General features: G+C 41.4%; 1 pseudogene; it reads left to right on the top strand.

Moving 5' to 3' along the window:
* Window positions 1-3,726: 3,726 nt before the first annotated feature.
* LOC106633944 (large ribosomal subunit protein uL23-like) lies at window positions 3,727-7,479 on the top strand (annotated as a pseudogene).
* The last annotated feature ends 3,879 nt before the right edge of the window (window positions 7,480-11,358 follow it).

Consider the following 11,358-nt stretch of genomic DNA (forward strand, 5'->3'; position numbering starts at 1 on the left):
CCCCTCAAGCACAGGCAACCTAAGCAAACACAGACAGATGGGATTACATCAAGTTAAAAAGCTTGTCCACAGCAAAGGAAACAATGAACAAAGTGAAAAGACAACCCACAAAAAGAATGGGAGAAAATATTTGAAAAGTACGCATCTGACAAGGGATTAATTACCAGAATATTTAAGAAGCTCAACTAACTCTATAAGAAAAAATCTAGTAATCCAATTTCAACGTAGGCAAAAGATCTGAGTAGAAATTTCTCAAAAAGACATACGAATGGCAAACAGGTATATGAAAAAGTGCTCAACATCATTGATCATCAGAGAAATGCAAATCAAAACTACAGTGAGATATTATCTCACCTCAGTTAAAATAGCTTTTATCCAAAACACAGGCAATAACAAATGCTGGCAAGTATGTGGAGAAAAGGGGACCTTCGTACTATTGATGGGAATGTAAATTAGTACAACTACTCTTGTACTAATAGTGGAGAACAGTTTGGAGGCTCCTCAGAAAACTAAAAATAGAGTTACCATATGATCCAGCAATCCCACTGTTAGGTATATACCCAAAAGAAAGGCAGTCAGGGAGAAGGCTGGTCAAGATGGCTGACCAGAAGCAGCTAGTAGGCGCCACTCTCGTGGAGAGAAATAGAAACGGCGAGTAAATACAGCACCTTCAACTGAGTCATCCAGGTATAAGCATTGGGATTTATCAGGAAAACAACTTAACCCACAGAGAATGGAGAAAAGCAAGGTAGGACATTAGCCTGCCCAGGAGTGACACAGAGCTAGGGGAGCCTCCGTGAGTGAGTGAACAACCCCAGAGACCCATGTGTCCCCGATATATTTTTGCAACCCTCAGGTCAGGAGATCCTGTTATGAACCCACTCCAGCATGGTCTGCATTCTGACACGCAGAGCTACGTGGAATTTTGGCATAGCAGCCACTCAGGCATACATGGATCCCCAGGAGCTTTAGATAACTGGGCCTCCTGGCAAATGCAGCTGCAACTCTAGCAAAGTGGGAAGTTCTACCCCTAGAAAAGGAGCTGAATCCAGGGGGCTGAGCAGTGACTATCTGTAGGCCCCGCTTCCATGGCACCTTGCAGGATAATGCCCACTGGCTTGGAACTCCTGCCAGCCACAGGTAGCAGCGTTACACCTCCCTGGAACAGAGCTCCCAGGGGGAGGGACAGGCCACCATCTTTGCTTTTTCACAGGCTTAGGCATTATTGCCTTCAGGATCTAGAGAGTCTGAGGTTACTAGGGACTGGAGGCAATCCCATTCACAACTGCCACAAAGAGAATAAAATACCCAGGAATACAGCTAACCAGGGAGGTAAAACACCTCTACAATGAGAATTACAACACACTGCTGAAAGAAACCAGAGATGACACAAATGGAAAGACATTCCATGCTCATGGATAGGAAGAATCAATATCATTAAAATGGCCATACTGCCAAAGCAATGTACAGATTCAATGCTATTTTTATCAAACTACCAATGATATTCTTCACAGAACTAGAAAAAACTATCTTAAAATTCATATGGAACCACAAAAGAGTCCAAATAGCCAAAACAATTCTAAGCAAAAAGAACAAAGCATGAGGCATCCCATTACCTTACCTCAAACTATACTACAGGGCTACATTAACCAAAATAGCATAGTACTGGTGCAAAAGCAGACACATAGAACACAGTAGAGAGCTTATAAATAAATCTGCACACCTACAACCACCTGATCTTTGACAAAACTGACAAAAATAAGCAATGGGGAAAGGACTTCCTACTCAATAAATGGTGCTGGGATAACCAGCTAGCCATATGCAGAATATTGAAACTCAACCCCTTCCTTACACCGTATGCAAAAATCAACTCAAGATGGATTAAAGACTTAAATGTAAAACCCAAAACTGAAAATCCTGAAAGACGACCTAGGCAATACCATTCTGGACATAGCAAATGGCAAAGATTTCATGATGAAGATGCCAAAAACAATCATAACAAAAGCAAAAATTGACAAATGGGATCTAATTAAATTAAAGAATGTCTGTTACTCAACAGAGTAAACAACCTACATAATAGGAGAAAATATTTGCAAACTGCATCTGACAAAGGTCTAATATCCAGCATCTATAAGGAATTTAAACAAATTTACAAGAAAAAACAACCCCATTAAAAAGTGGGCAAAGGATATGAACAGACATTTTTCTTTTTTTTTTTCTTTTTCTTTTCTTTTTTTTTTTTTTTTTTTGAGGTGGAGTCTTTCTCTGTCGCCCAGGCTGGAGTGCAGTGGTGCGATCTTGGATCACTGCAAGCTCTGCCTCTTGCGTTCAAGTGATTCTCCTGACTCAGCCTCCCATGTAGCTGGGATTACAGGCATGTGCCACCACACCCAGCTAATTTTTGTATTTTTAGTAGAGACAGGGTTTCACCATGTTGGTCAGGGTGGTCTCGAACTCCTGACCTCAGGTGATCTGCCCGCCTTGGCCTCCCAAAGTGCTGGGATGACAGGCGTGAGCCACCATTCCTGGCCAAACAGATACTTTTCAAAAGAAGACATACGTGTGTCCAACAAGCCTACAACAAAGAGCTAAATATCACTGATCATTAGAGAAATGCAAATGAAAACCACAATGAGATATCACCTCACACCAGTCAGAATGGCTATTGCTAAAAAGTCAAAAAATAACAGATGCTGGTGAGGTTGCAAAAAACACGGAATGCTTATACACTGTTGGTAGAAATGTAAATTTGTTCAACTACCGTGGAAAGCAGTGTGGCTATTCCTCAAAGAGCTCAAAACAGAACTCGCTTTTGACCCAGCAATCTCATTACTGAGTATATACCCAAAGGAATATAAGTTGTTCTACCATAAACATACATGCAGACTTATGTTCATTGTAGCACTATTCACAACAGCAAAGACATAGAATCAACCTAAATACCCGTCAGTGGCAGATTGGATAAAGCAAATGTGGTACAGAAACAACACAGAATACTATGCAGCCATTAAAAAGAATCAGATCATGTCCTTTGCAGGAAAATGCACAGAGCTGGAAGCCATTATCCTTAGCAGACTAACACAAAAATGGAGAACCAAATACCTCATGTTCTCACTTATAAGTGGGAGCTAAATGATAAGAACACATGGACACAAAGAGGGAAACAACAGACATGGGGGCCTACTTGAGGCTGAAAGGTGGGAGGAGGGAGAAGATCAGAAAAAATAACCATTGGGTACTAGGCTTAGTACCTGGGTGATGAAATAATCTGCACTACAAACCCCTGTGACACAATTTACCTATAAAACAAACCTGCACATGTACCCCTGAACCTAGATACATTTTTTTTAAAAAAGAAAGGAAATCAGTATATCAAAGACATATCCACACTCCTATGTTTATTGTAGCACTATTCACAATAGCCAAGATTTGAAAGCAACCTAAGTGACCATCAACAGATGAATAGGTAAAGAAAATTTGATAGATATACACAATGGGGTACTATTCAGCCATGAAAAAGAGTTATATCCTGTCATTTGCAACAACATGGATGGAACTGATAGTCACTATGTTATGTGCAATATACCAAGCACAGAAAGACAAGGTTCACATGTTCTCACTTATTTGTGGGAGCTAAAAATGAAAACAATTAAACTTATAGAGACAGAGAGTAGAAGAATGGTTACCAGAGGCTGGGAAGGGTAGTAGTGGGTGGGGAGAAGTTGGAGATGGTTAATGGCTACAAAAATTAGTTAGAAAGAATGAATAAGATCTAGTATTTGACAGTACAAAGGGTAACTATAGTCCATCATAATTTAGTTGTACATTTAAAAATAACTAAGAGCAGCCGGGCACGGTGGCTCACGCCTGTAATCCCAGCACTTTGGGAGGCCGAGGTGGGCGGATCACGAGGTCAGCAGATTGAGACCATCCTGGCTAACACGGTGAAGCCCTGTCTCTACCAAAAATACAGAAATAAATTAGCCAGGCGTGGTGGCAGGCGCCTGTAGTCCCAGCACTTGGGAGGCTGAGGCAGGAGAATGGTGTGAATCTGGGAGGCAGAGCTTGCAGTAAGCCAAGATCGCACCACTGCACTCCAGCCCAGGTGACAGAGTGAGACTCCATCTGAAAATAAATAAATAAATAAATAAATAAATAAATAAATAAATAAGAGTATAATTGGGTTGTCTGTAAAAGAAAGTATAAATACTTGAGATGATGGATACCCAATCCCAATGTGAATATTATGCCTTGCATGCCTATATCGAAATATCTCATGTATTTCATAAATATATACACCTACTATATACCCACAAAAATTAAAAATTAAAAAAATTTCTCATCTCCAAGTTACTCCCCAACTCATTGCAATCATACCGATATTCTCATAAATAATAACTATAAATTCTGGACAAGGTACCACAATAAACAACCTGAATGCACTGGAGGATAAAAAAATACACATTCTGGAGGGAGTCAACACTTAAGGGAACTGCACTACCCAACGCTTGTGAAAATCCCAACATTAGTTGACACGTGGAAGCAGGAAACTGCATTGAGTGAGTTTCTATTTTCACAGCTTCTAGTCTAAGGGCAGAGCACATAGGCTATCTAAAGCTCTAATAGGGAAGTCACTGTCTTTCTGTCCTAAAGAACCTGAGGACAACCGCAGCAGCTGGAAAGTAATGGTGAAATCTCAGAAAGGAGAGTGCAGACAGGGGAAGCCTTAAATTCTGCGAATAAACTCTGCCCAAATCCCTGGATGACCCCTGAATTACATACGCAGGAGAGAAGTTCTAAGTAACCTAGTTAAAAATCTAAACTGAGTTTGAGGAGATGAATATCTCAATTATACTGATTTAATTATTACACATTGTATACAGGTATAAAGATATTACATGTACTCTCAAAATATGTGTAACTATTATATGTTCTTTTTTTTTAAAAGAACACAGAAATTTTAGTCAAGTAAAATAAAGAAATTGTTTTTTTTTTTTTTGAGACAGAGTCTCGCCCTGTCTCCCAGGCTGGAGTGCAGTGGCCCGATCTTGGCTCACTACAACCTCTGCCTCCTGGGTTCAAGCAATTCTCCTGCCTCAGCCTCCCAAGTAGCTGGGACTACAGGCATCTGCCACCTTGCCCGGCTAATTTTTGTATTTTTGGTACAGATGGGGTTTCACCATATTGGCCAGGCTGGTCTCGAACTCCTGACCTTGTGATTTGCCTGCCTCGGCCTCCAAAAGTGCTGGGATTACTGGCGTGAGCCACTGCACCCGGACAATAAATTGTATCTTGATCTTGGAAAGAAACAAAAAGAGCCCAAATTGAGATTTGAGAATCAAAGATTGCCTTTGCATCCAGCCAGTTAACTGCCTGCAACAAACAAACAAACAAAAATCAATGGTTTTCAGAGGGAGCTAAAAAAAGCCAGCATCTATACAACATAATATTCACAACGTCTAGAATTCAATCCCAAATTACTTGACGAGCAAAGAAACAGATAAATGTGATCCCTTCTCAAGAGAACATACAATCAAAAGCCCAATCCAAGATGACCCATATGTTGTAATTATTAGACAAGGATTTTAAAACACCTGATGTAACCATGCATAATCATGTAAAGAAAAATATATATCTGTAATAAATAAACAAATGGAAAATCTCAGCAGATAAATAAAAACTATACAAATAAACCATGTTAAAGTTCTAAAATTGATTAAAATATCTAAAATTAAAAATTAACAGCAGAGAGAAGATGACAGAGGAGTCAGTGAATTTGAAACTAGATCAACAGAAATTATCTAATCTGAAGAAAAAAAATAAAATAGAAGAGATCCTCAACATCAAAATGTCTAAGATACTTTTAATGAGTCCCAGAGAAAGAGACAAAGAATGGGGCAGAAAAAAATCTTGCAGAACAATGGCTGAAATTTTCCCCAATTTGGTGAAAGACATTAATTTACAGGCACGAGAAATTCAGCAAACCCCAGTCAGGATAAAGATGAAGAAATCTATGTGTAGACAAATCATTATGAAACTGCTGAAAACCAAAGATAAAAAGAAAACCTGATGCCTGTCAGAGAAAAATGACAGATTACATACAGGGGAATGACAACTCAAATGACCATGTACTTCTCACCAGATACTATGGAGGCCAAATAACATTTGTAATATACTGAAAGAAAAAATAAACTGTCAACCCAGAATTCTACTTCCAATGAAAATAGCCTTCAAGAATTGGGGCAAAATAAAGGAATTTTCAGATAAAAGAAATCTAAAAGAATTCATTGCCAGCTGGGTGCGGTGGCTCACTCCTGTAATCCCAGCACTTTGGGAGGCTGAGATGGGCAGATCACCTGAGATCAGGAGTTTGAGACCAGCCTGGTCAACCTGGTGAAACCCTGTCTCTACTAAAAATACAAATATTAGCCAGGCCCGGTGGTGGATGCCTGTAATCTCAGCTACTCAGGAGGCTGAGGCAGGAGAATCACTTGAACCCAGGAGGTGCTGGTTGTAGTGATCCAAGATCATGCCATTGTACTCCAGCCTCTGTGGCAGAGTAAGACTCCATCTCAAAAACAAACAAACAAATAAACAAAACAAAACAAAAAACACCACCACCAACAAAAAGAATTCATTGCCAAAAGACCTACACTACAAAATAAAAAGTGCTTTAGGCTGAAGGGAAATTAAAATGTATGGAAAGACCTTCAATAAAAACTCTGGACACTAAAGCTCAGGTGAGCTACCTGGCAGGTGATCATACATCAATGTGCTAGGAAGGTGATGCATCCCCAAGCATAAATTAAAATGGAATTCAAAAAAATATTCAAAGAATCCAAAAGAAGGCAAGAAAGGAGGAACACGGGAACAAAACACAAGAGGCATACAGGAAAAATGACAATAATGTTGCAGACCTAAATTCAACCATATCGACAATTATATTAAATGTTAATATACTAAGCACTCCAATTAAAATACAGAATTGGACCCTGTTCACAAGATGGCGCCAAAAGCGAAGAAGGAAGCTCCTGCCCCTCCTAAAGCAGAAGCCAAAGCAAAGGCTTTAAAGGCCAAGAAGTGTTGAAAGGTGTCCACAGCCACATAAAAAAGAAGATCCACAAGAAAAGAAGATCCACCCACCTTCTGGCCGCCCAAGACACTGTGACTCCTGAGGCAGCCCAGATATCTTCAGAAGAGCGCCCCTGGGAGAAACAAGCTTGATCACTATGCTACCATCAAGTTTCTGCTGACTCCTGAGTCTGCCATGAAGAAGACAGAAGGCAACAACACACTCATGTTCATTGTGGATGTTAAAGCCAAAAAGCACCAGATCAAACAGGCCATGAAGAAGCTCTGTGACATTGATGTGGCCACAGTCAACACCCTGATCAGCCTGATGGAGAGAAGAAGGCATATGTTCAACTGGCTCCTGATTATGATGCTTTGGACGTTACCAACGAAATTGGGATCATCTAAACTGAGTCCAGCTGGCTAATTCTAAATATATGTATATCTTTTCACCATAAAAAAATATGGAATTGGAAGTAGCTCCCCAACTTACTGCTTGCTGAAGAAAAGGCATAGATCATCCATTCCCATTGCTTCCATACTCTTATGAAATATTTGGTATATATCTACCCAAAAGTAATATGCTGTTCCACTCCCCTGTACTCTGCCTTCTGCCTCAAATGTCCTTCCTATCTCATACCACCCTCACCTCCAGCATTCAACACACACACACACAGATTTAGACTCCCTCATGTCTTACCTTTCCATGAAGGTGATATGATCTGACCACTCCACTTACTCCAATTAAAATAGATCATATCTATGCATGGGTGAGATTATCTCTTGCTATGCAAGCTCACTAGGAGCTGAGACTTCATTTTGTTTGTGATTGTAGCCCCTGAGCCAGGTGTACATAGGTTATTTAGCTATCAAAAACATTAATCAGCAATCAAAATTAAGTAGTGAATATGGTAGGCTGTTCTCCACGAATACAATTTGTAATAACAAACTTGAATAGGGGAGTAATTCAACCCAGACTATGCCCTCTGCTTTATAAAATAATATCCTGCCAACTTGGCGTGACATTGAATTTTTTTTTCCTGACCAATACTGACATATTTGCTCAAACAAATTAATATCCTTCCTTTGATTCGTTTTGTTTTGGAGGAAATAAGTTCACATGTCAATGTAAAAGCTGATCCTTACAACCTCTCTTCCAAATGAATTTTTGTATCTTCATGATAACAAGATAATTAAGGAACAGTAAACTTTTCTTTAACTTTGTCTTTTTCTTTTGAGACATAACCCTGGCCTTCTGCATGGAGCCGTCGCTACTGACATAGAAAAACAATGATGTGCCGCTAAGTATTTAACAGCCAGATCTTGGGGATGGGGAGATACTCGATTTGTAGCATTTGCCCATTTCCACGGTTTAAATACTCTCACTATGGCCAATTTTAAGGTATCAGCATGACCTTATAAATGGAACATTAAGAAGAGATGGACAGGTCGGGCCCAGTGGCTCATGCCTGTAATCCTAGCACTTTGGGGGGCTGAGGCAGAAGGATCACGAGGTCAGGAGTTCAAGACCAGCCTGGCCAAGATGGTGAAACCCCATTTCTACTAAAAATACAAAAATTAGCCTGATGTGGTGGTGGACGCCTGTAATCCTAGGTACTCGAGAGGCTGAGGCAGAGAATTGCTTGAACCCGGGAGGTGGAGGTTGCAGTGAGCCGAAATGGCACCACTGCACTCCAGCCCGGGTGACAGAGCGAGACTCCATCTCAAAAAAAAAAGAAGAAGAAGAAGAAGAGATGGACACAATATCTCGGAACCAGTGTGAATCATTGTAAGAAAGACCACGTGATGTCAAGGACAGGGTAGGAAGAAACATAAGTTTCCATTTTTAAAAATTAAAACACTAGTTATTCCCTAAAATGAGAGTCTGAGTGGCTGTTCATTACCACAACTTAACCATATGAGTATGTTCACCCCAAATTCTGAGTGAAAAGACACTGAAGCTCTAAACTTTTTCTCTTTCACCTCCCCCGCTCCACCATAAAAAGCAACAACAAAAAAATTGACATATATGGTCATTTGTCCTGAGTTCCATGAGATTTGCAGCAACCAAGGGGACCATACCATGATCAAGCTATTACAAAATTGGTTGGATGCAGCGGCACATTTCTGTAATCTCAGCACCTTGGAAGGCCGAGGTTGGAGGATCACTTGAGGCCAGTTCAAGACCAGCCTGGGTAACACAGTGGGACCCCATTTCTACAATTTTTTTTAAAGTTAGCTAGGTATGGTAGTGTGTGCCTGTAGTCTGTGTGAAGGCAGGAGGATTGCTTGAACCTGGGAGTTCGAGGCTGCAGTGAGCTATGATCACCACTGCACTCCAGCCTGAGTGACAGAGACAGACTTCATCTCTTTACCCAATATGTATAATCTGGGAAAAGGAGAAGGCTCATAACACTCACCCTTGTAAACATCAGGGAAGAGACCTTGACATTTGGACTGTGATTGCTGATTGGACGGGAATGGGTTGGCAGGGGAAGTGGGTGAGATGTTTTAACCAGGAAAAAGAAAAAAAAACAAAACAAAACTATGAATGTGTGAAAAGAGACTTCTCAAAGAAAGAAAGGAAGAGAAAAGTACTGGTCACTCCCCACACAGACAGAATGCCATGGAGTTGCTCTTTCTTGCCATGAGTTTAATGACAAGTTTCCTTCCCCTTCATATGCCAACTAAGCAGCAGCCAGCAGGTCATTCCCTGTCTTTGCTGCTCAGCCAGGCCTAGAGTCTTCCCCAAACACAGTCACAGATATTCCCAGGCTTGAATGCCATCCAGAGACTAGTCATCTGATGCAATTGCCTGTGGTCTGACAAACGAACTCCCATCCAAACATGTTGTGCTTGGGGAGTCTGACTATATGATCACATCTCCCAGGACTCAGGCCCACTCTGACCACAGGATTCTTCTAAAGACACCACCGACAGAAGTGTGTGCAATTGCACCATATAATTTTTGTCTGGGAAGTGAAATATCTCTGTCGTTACATCATCTTCCTTAGCATAGTGATCCCTTAAAAGAAGAAAGCCTAAATAAGATCCCTTCTCAACGCCAAACTATTAAAACAATCCTTTTTAAATATTCTTTCCTGTCTTCCATGCTGTACAAGTACAGCTTTCACACAATCTCTCTTCTGATCTTCAAAACAATGCACGGAGGGGTGAGGGGTGTATTATTCCTGTGTCCTAGCCCAGCCAGGACTTCCTGCTCCCCTTTTCCCCCCATTCCTGCAAAGGTGACATGGCCAGCCCGGCCAATTCACGTCTGAGAGACTGGCTTCCTGTGACAACCTTCACCCCCCTCCCCTGACCCACAGGCCTGACACAAAGAGACTGCCGGAAACTCCCAACAACGGCCAAGCGGGTAGCCACAGTGTCCTGGAAAGGAATTCTAAGCCCACAACAGAGCATTTCTCATCTAGTTGTTTTTTGTTTTTTGTTTTTTTTAAATGGGATTGGGGTTGGCGACCAGCCAAAGACGGGTGGCAGAATGATGAAATCATACAAGCCCACAGCACCGATTGATGTTGTAGTGGAAATGGGGACAGGCTTTTGTGCTAACCAGAGTGTTCCTGCATACACTCTCTGATTAATAATAGTGATGGCCCAGGAACAGCCGTGATAGTCAAAGAGAAACATTGCTGTATTTGTAACATTCCATTTTTTAAAGAGCGTATATTCATATATTCTTTATGAAATCTAAGTTATCTTGAGAAATGAAAAGAAAATGGCCATTGCTGCCACTTTGAGAGCCCTCCGACTCGGGGGTGTTGTGTGGGTTGGGGGAGATTTCTAACTCCCTGCTTAATTATCTCAAAACACCCCATCCATTCGGGTCAGCCAGCATTTGACTGCCTGCTACTGCGAAGCTCAGTACTGCACTCTGCCTAATAAGCACAAAGCCCGCGGGTCTCTCCAGGAAGGCAGGGGTGGTAGGTCAGAAAGAGCTGGCTTTCAAATCGCCCATGCCTGTGATTGGACGGGGAGGAGTTGAGACAATAGACACACAGCCAACTAACCAAAGCCAGAGACGAAGGAGGTAGATTCTAGATCAGTGTTGGCATAGGAGTTGGTCCTGAAGAACTGCTGGGATTTTGATGAGGAAGGGAAGGGTTGGCGTGGGTGGGACAGTCCGCAGGAGGAAACATCTTGGATGAAAATTAGGATGTAGATGAGAAGCAACTTATGGTCACTTCTAATTCCACTCCTATCCCCTGGCCACACATTCCATTCCTCTAAGGTGTCCAGTCTACACACCCCTGCCACCACCCCTAT

Source organism: Pan paniscus, chromosome 19, assembly GCF_029289425.2.
Source record: "Pan paniscus chromosome 19, NHGRI_mPanPan1-v2.0_pri, whole genome shotgun sequence".
NCBI lineage: Eukaryota > Metazoa > Chordata > Mammalia > Primates > Hominidae > Pan > Pan paniscus.